This window comes from Pleurodeles waltl, chromosome 5 (genome assembly GCF_031143425.1).
Source record: "Pleurodeles waltl isolate 20211129_DDA chromosome 5, aPleWal1.hap1.20221129, whole genome shotgun sequence".
Lineage (NCBI taxonomy): Eukaryota > Metazoa > Chordata > Amphibia > Caudata > Salamandridae > Pleurodeles > Pleurodeles waltl.
Window position 1 is genome coordinate 167609027 of NC_090444.1, and position 15228 is coordinate 167624254.

Here is a 15228-nt window from a genome sequence, read left to right on the forward strand (position 1 = left end):
ACAACCCATTGCTCTATGGCTTTACTCGTTTTAAGGAATGCATGCGCAGACTTTTCGATAAACATTTGTTTATTCAAGCCAGCGACAATGAGTTGCTGAGTCTACATCAGGGAAATAAAGATTTGTTAACTTACATCACCTCTTTTAATCACCTGATTGCTGAGACTGAGTGGTCTGAAGAAAAACATGCCTCTATCTTCTATCGAGGCCTTCATGACAAACTTAAGGATGTTCTAGCCCAGATAGCCACCCCTCCGAGTGAGTGCTCACAGGTTATTGAACTGGTGGTTCGTTTAGATAACCGTTTGCAGAAAGAAGAGGTGAGAAATCACAAGGTGAAACTCGTATAGTGGTGGTTAAGCCAGAAAGGAAAGAATCAACCCCTTCTAATCACGACTCCTCAAAACCTATGCAAATTGGAGGAGTGAGAGGACCCTTGTCCAAGGAAGAGAAGGAGCGTAGAAGGAAGGTGAATCTTTGTGTTGTGGCAAATCTGGCCATTTTGCTCTAGAATGTACAAATAAATCCGCTACTTCTAAGAAAGCAGTGGGCACAGTAACTATGTCAGATTCAGGAACTTCAAAGCAGGCAGAAAACTAGCAGGCCCAGTAAAACCTGGGACCGTCTTATTGAGCAACCCTATGAGTAAGGTCTCACATTTCATAGCTGTTAGAAATGGGGACTTTGGTTGGCAGTCAGGTTACCCCCTATCCAAGCAAGGACCCTCACTCTAGTCAGGGTAAAAGAGAATCACCCTCAGCTAACCCCCGCTTACTCCCTTGGTAGCTTGGCACGAGCAGTAGGCTTAACTTCAGAGTGATAGGTGTAAAGTATTTGTACCAACACACACAGGCCCTCATTCTAACCCTGGCGGTGTAACACCGCCAGGGCAGAGGGCAGAGGAAGCACCGCCAACAGGCTGGCGGTGCTTCCTGGGCCATTCTGACCGCGGCGGTAACGCCGCATTCAGAAAAGGGGAACCGGCGATTTCCCGCTGGTTTTCCCCTGGCCCAGGGAATCCTCCATGGCGGCGCTGCAAGCAGCGCCACCATGGGGATTCCGACCCCCTTACCTAACAGGTGTCGTAGGGCCCCACCATGATTTTCACTGTCTGCTGAGCAGACAGTGAAAATCGCGACGGGTGCCACTGCACCCGTCGCACCCCTGCAACTCCGCCGGCTCCATTCGGAGCCGGCATCCTCGTTGCAGGGGCATTTCCGCTGGGCCGGCGGGCGCTCTTTTGGAGAGCGCCCGCCGGCCCAGCGGAAATGTGAGAATGGCCGCCGCAGCCTTTTGACCGCGGTGCGGTCATTTGTCGGCGAGGCCGCCCGCCAAAGTCTGAATTAGGCCCACAGTAACTTAATGAAACCACTACAAAATGACACAACACCAGTTTAGAGAAATAGGAAATATTTATCTAAACAAAACAAGACCAAAATGACAAAACTCCACAATACACAAGTCAAGTTATCAATTAAAAAGCAAAAAGAGTCTTCATGTAGTTTTAAACACACACTAACACTGTTAGCGTGAAAATGTACCTTGGGTGCATCAAAAATAACCCTGCACCGGCGAGTGTGCATCAAAAAGGGCTTGGGATGCGTCGATTTCACTCATGAGCGAGACCTTGTGTCGTTTCTCCTTTCGTAAGTCGGGCGCATCGTTTCTTCTATCTGCAGGAGAACAATACGTCGATCCGGTCAGCACTCTCGGGTCAGGGCAGACCTTGCGTTGTTTTTACACGCCCAGCGGTACTTTCTTCTGAAATCCAGCCACACAATGATCTGAAAACCACGCAGTGCGGGTTGAGATCTCACCAGCCTCCGTCAGTGATGCTGCGCTTCGTTTCTCCAGCTCCATGCGTCGATTCTTCAGTCGCGTTACAGGCGAGCGCCAATTTTCAGCCACGAAGCCGGCGGTGCGTCGATTTCCCAGCCGCAGATCGGAGTTGTGTCGATCTTTTCCCCGCACGGCATTCTGTGCGTGGATTTCTTCCTCTTAGGCTGCCAGCTTCTCCTCTCAGGGTCCCAAGAACTGGATGGGTACCACTTGGCAGCGTAGGAGTCTCTCCAGAGACTCCAAGTTCTGGCAGAGAAAAGTCTTTGCTGTCCCTGAGACTTCAAACAACAGGAGGCAAGGTCTAAATCAAGCCCTTGGAGATCTTCACAAGATGAAAGACACACAAAGTCCAGTCTTTGCCCTCTTACTAAGGCAGAAGCAGCAACTGCAGGATAGCTCCACAAAGCACAGTCACAGGCATGGCAGCTCTTCTCCCTCAGCTCTTCTCCAGGCAGAGGTTCCTCGTGGTTTCCAGAAGTGTTCTAAAGTCTGTAGTTTTGGGTGCCCTTCTTATACCCAATTTCTCCTTTGAAGTAGGCTTACTTCAAAGCATAGTCTCTCTTGAATGTCAAATCCTGCCTTGCCCAGGCCAGGCCCCAGACACTCACCAGGGTGTTGGAGACTGCATTGTGTGAGGGCAGGCACAGCACTTTCAGGTGTGAGTGACCAATCCTCCTCTCCCTCCTAGCACAGATGGTTCATCAGGAAATGCAGACTACACCCCAGCTCCCTTTGTGTCACTGTCTAGTGTGAGGTGCAACCAGTCCAACTGTCAAACTGACCCAAACAGGGAATCCACAAACAGTCACAGAAATTGTATAAGCAGGAAAATGCTTTCTAAAAGTGGCATTTTCAAACACACAATCTTAAAATCAACTTTACTAAAAGATGTATTTTTAAATTGTGAGCTCAGAGACCCCAAACTCCATATGTCCATCCACTCCCAAAGGGAATCTACACTATAATAAGATTTAAAGGTAGCCCCCATGTTAACCTATGAGAGGGACAGGCCTTGGAACAGTGAAAAACAGATATAGTAATATTTCACTGTTAGGACATATAAAACACATTACTATGGGGGTCATTACAACATTGGTGGTAAAAGCTGCTTACCGCCATGCAGAAGACCGCCAATACACCGCCGCGGCCGCGGAAATCCGCCACAGCTATTATGACACACATCTCGGAATCCGCCGAAATTCAGACACCCAAACAAGTCCACCACACCAAAGGTCAGTGATAAACTGGCAATAACAAAACCTCCACCGTCATGCCAACAGAAACACGCCCATGCCATCACGAAACACGAATCCACGCGGCGGTCTTTCAACCGCGGTATTCCATTGGCGGTACACACCGCCGCGCTCAAAATACGCACACATCTCCAAAACACCGCCACATTGGACAATTCGAATTACACACACCTGATACACATACAAACACCACTCCCACACACCCAACACAATATAAAACACACACCCACATCACCCACAAACCCCTATGACCAAAAAATCTGAAAGAAGGCCAGAGAGAGAGCACAGAATAGACAACCTCCACCACACAGAGGCACACAACACCATCACCCACACAACATCCACGCACAAAACACCACACACCACTACACATCACCACACTCATCACCACATACACCACCCCACACATCACCTACACCACCCCATGGCACGCCAAAGACACCCCAGGTTCTCCGAGGAGGAGCTCAGGGTCATGGTGAAGGAAATCGTACGGGTAGAGCCACAGCTATTTGGATCACATGTGCAGCACACCTCCATAGCTAGGAAGATGGAGCTATGGCAAAGAATAGTCGACAGGGGCAACGCAGTGGGACAGCACCCAAGAAATCGGGAGGACATCAGGAAGAGGTGAAACGACCTACGGGGGAAGGTGCGTTCCGTGGTCTCCAGGCACAACATCGCGGTACAGCGGACTGGCGGCGGACCCCCACCTCCTCCCCCACAACTAACAACATGGGAGGAGCAGGTCTTGACCATTATGCATCCTGAGGGCCACGGAGGAGTCGGTTGAGGAATGGACACTGGTAAGTCAAATCTTAACTATCATATCCCCCACCCTACCTGCATGCTATCACACACACCCACCCTCACCCCCTCCCCTATCACTCCAACTCCTCACTAATGTACTAATAACACAAACCACCCATCCCAACACCAAACCCTGCATGACACAACAAAGCATGGACACCCCTCACTAAAGCATGCCCACGGCACATACCCATAACACCCCCCCAACCATCATCACACAAGCCCCCACACAGGAATGCTAGCACTGGGGTACACGCTCACCCACCCATTGCACACCATGACACACACACATGCAATAATCATACTTTTACACCCCTGCAGGACCACTACCTAACGTCACCAGACAGGAGGGTCCAGACATCTCTACCCCACCCACAGAAGAGGCCCACAGTGAAGACAGCAGCTCTGGCCAACTGGATCCAGATGACCAGCCCGGACCATCGTGGGCCTTGGGACAGTCGGTTCCCCTCACACAGGCACAGCCCAACACAGACCTTCCACCCTCTGGAAACACCAGCACAGCACCCACCCAGTGGGCCCATACCTCCGTACCCAGGACACGTCAATCAGCTGTGTGTCCACCACTACAGGGAACCCAGGATAATCCACCACCCCAACAACTACAGGGACCTGAGGACAGTGGTAGGGGGCACATGGTCCAGGGGACGGAGGCACAGGAACACAGGGGAACTGGGAGGTCTGCTGTGCGACAGGGGGCGGACAGGCCACGGGAACCCACTCTCCACGAGGCCCTCTCCTCCATCATGGGAGCATACCACCACTCCCAGGAGACAATGGCTACGGTCCTGGCCAAGTTTCAGGAGACCTAGCGCCTGCAGGAGGAACAGTATTTGGGCTTCAGGGAGGAACTCAGAACCATCAGCTCCACCCTGGGCACCATCGTAGGGGTGCTGAAGGACATACAGAACACCATGAGGGACACTGTGGCACTCCAAGGGGCCCCTGACACTAGCATGGACGATGAACTGCCCACCACCTCCGCCGGTACTAGTGGACAGGACGCCCGCCACAGGACCACCACACCAGCACCCCACCCCCTGCAGACTTAGAACCACCCCGCAAGCGGTCCCTAAGATCCAGGAACAGGACAGAGCACGATGGCAAGACCCCCGCCAAGAAATAAGACCACCCTGATTGTCATCCCACTGTCCCACTTTGTAACCCTGTTCATATTGGAACTGCCCCAGCTCCACTTCCTATGCCCATATGGGCAGTGCACCTGTGAGACTAATAGACTGGACTCAGCCATGGACAATCCTCCACCATCACCCTTCACCAGTTTACCACCCCCTCCAATAATTAGCACTTCAATAAACACCCTTGAACCACTAAACAATCTGGAGTCAGTCTGTGATTTAGAAAATGTGTATTAGCAATGACAGTGACAAAATCCGTTCACAATAGTAATGTCAACATACCTATGTCACACATCACAAATCCATGAAGGATGCAAGCAGATGACACACGTTGGTAACCACACCTGTGAAACCGTAATGGAAATTTACAACTCAGTTACCAAATACTGGTTGAAATTGACAGACAGGATAGAGGTAGAAGTGTGAAAGTACTTGTAGTAGTCAAGAAAGTGTTCTCACCTGTGTGTCACTGGAAATATTGCTGTATGACTGAGTCCCTGTTGTCAATGTCTTCTTCCTCTGCTTCCTCCTCATCACTGTCCACAGGCTCCACAGCTGCCACAACACCATCATCTGGGCCATCCTCCTGCAGAAAAGGCACCTGGCGTCGCAAAGCAAGATTGTGAAGCATACAGCAGGCGATGATGATTTGGCACACCTTCCTTGGTGAGTAGAATAGGGAACCACCTGTCATATGGAGGCAACTGAACCTGGCCTTCAGGAGGCCGAAGGTGCATTCGATCACCCTCCTAGTCCGCCCATGGGCCTCATTGTAGCGTTCCTCTGCCCTTGTCCTGGGATTCCTCACTGTGGTCAATAGCCATGACAGGTTGGGGTAACCAGAGTCCCCTAATAGCCACACCTGGTGCCTCTGGAGTTGACCCATCACATAAGGGATGCTGCTATTCCGCAGGATGTAGGCGTCATGCACTGAGCCAGGGAACATAACATTTACCTGGGAGATGTACTGGTCTGCGAAACATACCATCTGTACATTCATCGAATGATAACTCTTCCGGTTCCTATACACCTGTTCACTCCTGTGGGGGGGACCAGAGCTACATGGGTCCCATCAATGGCACCTATGATGTTAGGGATATGTCCAAGGGCATAGAAGTCACCTTTAACAGTAGCCAAATCCTCCACCTGAGGGAAAACGATGTAGCTCCTCATGTGTTTCAGCAGGGCAGACAACACTCTGGACAACACCTTGGAAAACATAGGCTGGGACATCCCTGATGCCATGGCCACTGTTGTTTGAAATGACCCACTTGCAAGGAAATGGAGCACTGATAGCACCTGCACTTGAGGGGGGATTCCTGTGGGATGGCGGATTGCTGACATCAGGTCTGGCTCCAACTGGGTACACAGTTCCTGGATTGTGGCACGGTCAAACCTGTAGGTGAGGATTAAATGTCGCTCCTCCATTGTCAACAGGTCCACCAGTGGGCGGTACACCGGAGGATTCCGCCATCTCCTCACATGTCCCAGCTGACGGTGCCTAGGAAGGACAAAAGCGACCACACAGTCAAGCAACTCAGAGGTATGTACCCACAGCTACACAGAACACAAAACATAATCCAAAAAGTTGTCTGTAAGAGTGTTGAGTCCAGGCCTAGGTATGTGTGACGCAGTTGAAAATGAAGCCATGTGGGCTCCTGAAATGGTGGCTGCCTGACCTCTAAACTGGGACAATTGGATGTGAGGTAACTGCGCTGGCGTTGTACACCGTCGCGGTAGGCGGTCGAAGACCGCTGCGCAATGCTGCATTGGTTAACATTGGACCGTATGGGTCCCAGGAGCCAATGACGAAGTGCGCCGGCGGTGATGATACGCACCGCCGCGGACGTCACCGCCGCGGACGTGACCGACATTTTCTATCTGTTGAATCACTCGATACCTGATCTTCAACAGGAGAGGACCTATACTGCAAGTGCTGCTGTGACCTCGGTCTGGAAGAGACAATGGCACGTGTGTCTGGGGAAAGGGCCCCTGCCTTCACTGCACAGGAGTTGGAGAAGCTCGTGGACGGGGTCCTCCCCCAGTACACGCTACTCTACGGTCCTCCAGACCAACAGGTGAGTACATAGGGTGCAAGTTGTATGGGCTATGCCTGGGTGGAGAGGGCTGGTTGTAAGAAGGAAGGGGGCAGAGTTCTGCGAGCATGAAGGACTGTGAATGCATGTGCCACATGGAAGGGCAGGGATGTGGGCCACTCACTTCGACGGTGCAGTTGGTAATGACTACTCTTCTTCCCCTGTACATATCATGTAGGTCAGCGCCCACCAGAAGAAGGATATTTGGTGTGCCATCGCCAAGGACGTCCGGACCCTGGGGGTCCACCAGAGACGGAGCACCCACTGCCGTAAAAGATGGGAGGACATTCGCTGCTGGAGCAAGAAGATGGCGGGGGCTCAGCTGGGGATGGCCTCCCAACGTGGGAGGAGTGCGTGTCGCACCATGACCCCCCGGATGTTCCGGATCCTGGCGGTGGCCTACCCTGAGTTGGATGGGCGCTTGAGGGCATCACAGCAGACACAAGGGGGGGAGTACACTCTCATTCAGCTGACTTTGCGCGCAGTGAAGGGGTCTGGGTGGGGGAGGAGGGCTGTGGGTTTCCCTAGGCCAGGGCGAGTTCCGTAGGCTAGGCCCCTCCGTAATGCAGGCCATGTGGCACTCCACCCCACCTCTGTAGAGTGCCAAGTACAGGTATACATGCCCCTGTGTCATCTATGTGTGCAGATGTCCTCCATAGCCATGTAGGCCATATCCCAAGAACTGCATCTGTAGAGCCCAACAGCGCGGCGTAGTGCAGGGGGCTGCTGTGTCTGTATTGTCCGCCAACGGTAGCGGTAAGCCATGCACTCAACATGTCTTGCTTCTGTCGTCCCCCCCCCCCTTTTTGTGCTCTCCCTGTTCTTTTGTGCATCAGCATCATCAGGCGGAGGTACAGTGGCACCGGAGCACGAGGGGGCTGCATCCCACATGGCCATGGAGGGCCACACCACAGACTCAGTATACACCAGTGGGACGGAGGGCGAGGGGAGCTTCACGGCGGTCACCGGATCAGCAACCAGCGACACGGACTCGTCCTCCGATGGGAGCTCCCTGGTGGTGGCGGCAACATCTGTGCCCCCCACTTCTACAGGTACAGCCGCCACCCCCCCTACCAGCACCGCCCTCCCAGCAGCCCCTCAGCCTTTGCCCTGTGCCTGCTCACCCAGGAGGGTGGGCATCACCTTCGCCCCAGGCACCTCAGCCCCTGCCCCTGTCACCTCTGCTGCCCTCAGTGAGGAGGCCATTGACCTCCTCAGGTCACTCACTGTTGGGCAGTCTACCATTGTGAATGCCATCCAGGGTGTAGAAAGGGAGTTGCAACACGCTAATGCATTCCTGGAGGGCATTCATTCTGGTCAGGCTGCCCATCATCAAACCCTGCAATCTCTGGCCTCAGCACTGATGGCAGCCATTGTCCCTGTGTCTAGCCTCCCCCCTCCAACTTCCTCCACCCAGACCCAATCCCCTGTACCTCAGTCTATCCCACGCACACCTTCAGACCAGCATGCACACACCTCAACACACAAGGGAAGCTCAGGCAAACATAGGCACCACACATCCCACAGGCACTCACACAAGCATCACACACATACAGACTCAGCAACATCCACTGCCTCCACTGTGTCCCCCTCCTCGTTGTTTCCCTCCTCCCTCCCAGTGTCGTCTACACTCTCACCTGCATACACCACCACTACAGCCACTAGGACTCGCACCAGCGCACCCACCACCACACCCCGCTCGCCTGCACTCACCACCCCCACTACCATTTACACGTCCCCTGTGTCCTCTCCCAGTGTGTCTGTGACGCCCCCTCCCAAAGTAAACAAACGCGGGCACACACACACCCAACATCCATCCACCTCACGACAGCCTCCAGAACATGCACCTGCACCCAAATCATCAAAAGTTACACCTCCTACAACCACTTCCTCTTCCTCCACACCCAGACCCCCTCCAGCTACCCGTCCCAGTGTTCGTCAGAAACTTTTCCTGAGCAATGTTGACCTCTTTCCCACCACCCCCCCCCCTCCAATTCATAGGTCCCGTACTAGCACCTCAGCCAAAAAATCTCCGGTACCAGTGGTGCCTGTTAGAGGTATGTGGAGTGCACCGGGCACCAGGGCAGCCAGTGTGACACGGAGCCAAAGCACAGCCAGTCCCCCCTCTGTGAGGCACCAGAAGTTGGACAGTGCCCAACGGGATAGGGGGAAGACTCCAGCCGGCAAAGCCGCTCACAAGGGTCCAGGGAGGAGTGTTGACTCAGCTGTGACTCCTCCCAAGGTGGGGAAGGGGCAGAAGAAAGCGCCAAAGTCTGGGAAGAGCAGCACAGTGGAGAAGGCCGCCATCATCCCCGCTGCCCAAGAGGCCTCCGCCAGCCCGATCGTCACTGGTCAGGAGACCACCGCCAGAGTCAGTGCCCAGGAGGGCAGTCCCATCGTCACTGGTCAGGAGACCACCGCCAGAGTCAGTGCCCAGGAGGGCCCCGGCAGTCACAGCCCTGCTGGGCAATGAGGGACCGCCATGGCAAGCACCGCTGAACAGGTCAGAGACAGCAAATTCAAGCTCCGCTGAACAGGGCAAACACCACCATGGCAAGCACCGCTGAACAGGGCAAGCACTGCTGAACAGGGAAAAGACCGCCATGGCAAGCACCGCTGAACAGGTCAGAAACTGCAAAGTCAAGCACCGCTGAACAGGGCAAAGACCGCCATGGCAAGTACCGCTGAACAGGTCAGAAACTGCAAAGTCAAGCACCGCTGAACAGTGCAAAGACCGCCATGGCAAGCACCACTGAACAGGTCAGAGACAGCAAAGTCAAGCACCGCTGAACAGGGCAAAGACCGCCATGGCAAGCACCGCTGAACAGGGTAAGCACCGCCAACTCAAGCACCGGTAGCCCATGTGCGGCAGGGGCAGTGACGGAACTGGGACCGTCACGGGGAGAGTGATGCACTCTGGGCACCAGTCCCCCTCCAGAACCAGTGGAGAACAGCATCCACTACCTCAGTACTTAACAGGATGAAGCACTCTGGGCACCTGTCCCCACCAGAACCAGTGGAGTACAGCATCCACTACCTCAGTCCTTATCAGAATGAAGCACTCTGGGCACCTTTCCCCGCCAGAACCAGTGGAGAACAGCATCCACTACCTCAGTCCTTAACAGGATAAAGCACTCTGGGCACCTGTCCCCCACCAGAACCAGTGGAGAACAGCATCCACTACCTCAGTCCTTAACAGGATGAAGCACTCTGGGCACCTGTCCCCCTCCAGAACCAGTGCAGAGATCCATCCACTAACTCTGTCCTTAGCAGGATGAAGCACTCTGGGCACCTGTCCCCCTCCAGAACCAGTAGAGACTGTCATCCACTTGAGAGACTGTGGCTTTGCACTCCCCAGGATAAAGCAGTGGGAAAACCACCCACTATAGAGACTTGTGAGACTGTGGCTTTGCACTCCCCAGGATAAAGCAGTGGGAAAACCACCCACTATAGATACTTGTGAGACTGTGGCTTTGCACTCCCCAGGATACAGCAGTGGGAAAACCACCCACTATAGAGACTTGTGAGACTGTGGCTTTGCACTCCCCAGGATACAGCAGTGGGCAAACCACCCACTATAGAGACTTGTGAGACTAAGGCTTTGCACTCCCCAGGATGGTCCAGTGGGCAACCCACCCACTGTAGAGACTTAAGAGACTGTGGCTTTGCACTCCCCAGGATACATCAATGGGCATGGAGCCCCCTCGTGGATCTGGCGTGGTGCTGTCATCCGGCTGAGGTGCCACCCCTTCCCTTCCCCCTGAGGTGCCTGTTGTATTTCGATCTGATGCCCCAGCAGTGTTCTCTCCATTTTGCTCAGGTATCGTGTGTGGGCCTCGCCCATGCATTTTGGGGCCAGTGGTCCACGGACCTTGAATGGTGCATACCTGCACTACTAATCGTGATGTATATTTTGTTGAATGTGTATATACATCTGTATATATTAGCTTACTGTATTTGTATACATTACAATGGTTGCACTCATTTCCTTTTGTCTTTGCATTCTTCCGGGGGGGTTGGGGGTTGTTACTGTGATGTTTGGATATGCATTGGTGTGTGTGTTGTAGTGGGTGAGGGTCGGGTGGGGGTGTTGCCTGTGTGTGTCCGTGACTTTTGCCTCCCCCCTCCCCTATGTCGTAGGTGCAGTACTCACCGTTGTCTTCGGCGCCGGCGTTGATGATGATCGTACAGGAGCAGGAAGACTATCGCAGGGAGTATTTGGAGCTCAGGCTCCATGGTGCCCTCCTTCCTCGTGGAGTGTTAGAGGTGAGCGTTTTCCCATTGAAATGGCTGTTTCCGCCGTGTTTTTATCCGCGGTGAATCCACCCCGGAAAAGGTGGCGGATTGGTAGGTTTTGATACTGTGGGCGGTACTTTGTCTCCCGCCTGTCTGTTGGCGGTGACCGCCGCGCTGCTTGTCTGTACCGCCGTGGCGGTCAGAGTGTTAAGGTGGCTGTCTTTGTTGGCGGTTTCCGCCACGGTCATAATTCCCTTTTTTTTTCTGCCAGCCTGTTTGCGGTCTTACCGCCGCTTTAACACCGTCCGCCAGGGTTGTAATGACCACCTATATGTCCTACCCTAACCATGTTCTGCACCCTGCCCTTGGGACTACCTAGGGCCTACCTTAGGGGTGTCTTACATGTAAGAAAAGGGAAGGTTTAAGCCTGGCAAGTGGGTACACTTGCCAAGTTAAATTTACAGTTCAAAAACTGCACACACAGACACTGCAGTGGCAGGCCTGAGACTTGATTACAGAGCTACTTATGTAGGTGGCACAACCAGTGCTGCAAGCCCACTAGCAGCATTTGATTTACAAGTCCTGGGCACCTCTAGTGCACTGTTCTAGGCACTTACTAATAAATCAAATATGCCAATCATGGATAAACCAATTACATACACTTTTTGTAAAGGCGCATTTGCACTTTAGCACTGGTTAGCAGTGGTAACGTACCAAGAGTAACAAAAACAGCAAAATCAGAGTCCAGCACACATCAACAACCTGGGAAACAGAGGCAGAAAGTTAAGGGAGAACACGCCAAGGATGAAAAAGTCTAACACTAGCTAATACCATAGCTCAAGTACCTCATCACCTTACCGTAATAGTCACCTTGATTTTGTCTGCCCAAGTATGAAATGTCCTTCCGATATTACTTGACTCAGGAGCCACTGGGAATTTCTTGGCTATATGTCTTGCTAAGGATCACTATAATAAAGAAAGACACTCCAGAGCCAGTAAGAACTGTTGATGGTTTGGAATTATCCTCCAGACTTATCGACCAGCAGACTAGTCCTTTAACCATGATCTGTGCCAATAAACATTTTGAGGAGAACTAATTTGATCTCATTGATACTCCAATTTTCTGTGCCATTTTAGGTATCCTATGGCTCCAGATACACAACCCAAAAATAGATTGGGTAGCTAGGACGGTCACTTTGGACTCGAAGCACTGCTGGCATTCCTGCTATCAGGAACCAACTCAACTGGTAACACCCTTTCACTGCGCATCCACTCTTGCTGCTTCTATCCCTGTGTAGGAGGCTGGACTGGCTTGTTGTGAGTACCAAGGGGTACTTGCACCTTGCACCAGGCCCAGTTATCCCTTATTAGTGTATAGGGTGTCTAGCAGCTTAGGCTGATAGATAATGGTAGCTTGGCAGAGCAGCTTAGGCTGAACTAGGAGACGTGTGAAGCTACTACAGTACCACTTAGTGTCATATGCACAATATCATAAGAAAACACAATACACAGTTATACTAAAAATAAAGGTACTTTATTTTTATGACAATATGCCAAAGTATCTCAGAGTGTACCCTCAGTGAGAGGATAGGAAATATACACAAGATATATATACACAATACCAGAAATATGCAGTATAGTCTTAGAAAACAGTGCAAACAATGTATAGTTACAATAGGATGCAATGGGGACACATAGGGATAGGGGCAACACAAACCATATACTCCAAAAGTGGAATGCGAACCACGAATGGACCCCAAACCTATGTGACCTTGTAGAGGGTCGCTGGGACTATTAGAAAATAGTGAGGGTTAGAAAAGTAGCCCACCCCAAGACCCTGAAAAGTGAGTGCAAAGTGCTCTAAAGTTCCCCAGAGGACAAAGAAGTCGTGATAGGGGAATAAGGCAGGAAAGACACAAACCAACAATGCAACAACGCTGGATTTCCAATCTGGGGTACCTGTGGAACAAGGGGACCAAGTCCAAAAGTCACAAGCAAGTCAGAGATGGGCAGATGCCCAGGAAATGCCAGCTGCGGGTGCAAAGAAGCTTTGACTGGACTGAAGAAGCTGCGGTTTCTGCAGGAACGCAAAGGGCTAGAGACTTCCCCTTTGGAGGACGGATCCCTCTCGCCTTGTAGAGTCGTGCAGAAGTGTTTTCCCGCCGAAAGAACGCCAACAAGCCTTGCTAGCTGCAAATCGTGCGGTTAGCGTTTTTGGATGCTGCTGCGGCCCAGGAGGGACCAGGAGGTCGCAAATTGGACCAGGAGGTAGAGGGGACGTTGAGCAAGACAAGGAGCCTTCTTAGCAGCAGGTAGCCCCCAAAGAAGTGCCAGAAACAGGCACTACGAGGATGCATGAAACGGTGCTCAACCAAAGTCGCACAAAGGAGTCCCACGTCGCCGGAGACCAACTTAGAAAGTCGTGCAATGCAGGTTAGAGTGCCATGGACCCAGGCTTGGCTGTGCACGAAGGATTTCTGCCGGAACTGCACAGGGGCCGGAGTAGCTGCAAAAGTCGCGGTTCCCAGCAATGCAGTCTAGCGAGGTGAGGCAAGGACTTACCTCCACCAAACTTGGACTGAAGAGTCACTGGACTGTGGGAGTCACTTGGACAGAGTTGCTGGATTTGAGGGACCTCGCTCGTTGTGCTGAGAGGAGACCCAAGGGACCGGTAATGCAGCTTTTTGGTGCCTGCGGTTGCAGGGGGACGATTCCGTCGACCCACGGGAGATTTCTTAGGAGCTTCTAGTGCAGAGAGGAGGCAGACTACCCCCACAGCATGCACCACCAGGAAAACAGTCGAGAAGGCGGCAGGATCAGCGTTACAGAGTTGCAGTAGTCGTCTTTGCTACTATGTTGCAGGTTTGCAGGCTTCCAGCGCGGTCAGCAGTCGATTCCTTGGCAGAAGGTGAAGAGAGAGATGCAGAGGAACTCGGATGAGCTCTTGCATTGGTTATCTAAGGAATCCCAAGAGACAGAGACCCTAAATAGCCAGAAAAGAGGGTTTGGCTACCTAGGAGAGAGGATAGGCTAGCAACACTGGAAGGAGCCTATCACAAGGAGTCTCTGACGTCACCTGGTGGCACTGGCCACTTAGAGCAGTCCAGTGTGCCAGCAGCACCTCTGTTTCCAAGATGGCAGAGGTCTGGAGCACGCTGGAGGAGCTCTGGGCACCTCCCAGGGGAGGTACAGGTCAGGAGAGTGATCACTCCCCTTTCCTTTGTCCAGTTTTGCGCCAGAGCAGGGCTAAGGGGTCCCTGAACCGGTGTAGACTGGCTTATGCAGAATTGGGCACATCTGTGCCCAAGAAAGCATTTCCAGAGGCTGGGGGAGGCTACTCCTCCCCTGCATTCACACCATTTTCCAAAGGGAGAGGGTGTAACACCCTCTCTCAGAGGAAGTCCTTTGTTCTGCCATCCTGGGCCAGGCCTGGCTGGACCCCAGGAGGGCAGATGCCTGTCTGAGGGGTTGGCAGCAGCAGCAGCTGCAGTGAAACCCCGGGAAAGGCAGTATGGCAGTACCAGGGTCTGTGCTACAGACGACTGGGATCATGGGATTGTGCCAACTATGCCAGGATGGTATAGAGGGGGCAATCCCATGATCATAGACATATTACATGGCCATATTCGGAGTTACCATTGTGAAGCTACATATAGGTAGTGACATATATGTAGTGCACGCGTGTAATGGTGTCCCCGCACTCACAAAGTCCGGGGAATTGGCCCTGAACAATGTGGGGGCACCTTGGCTAGTGCCAGGGTGCCCTCACACTAAGTAACTTTGCACCTAACCTTTACCAGGTAAAGGTTAGAGATATAGGTGACTTATAAGTTACTTAAG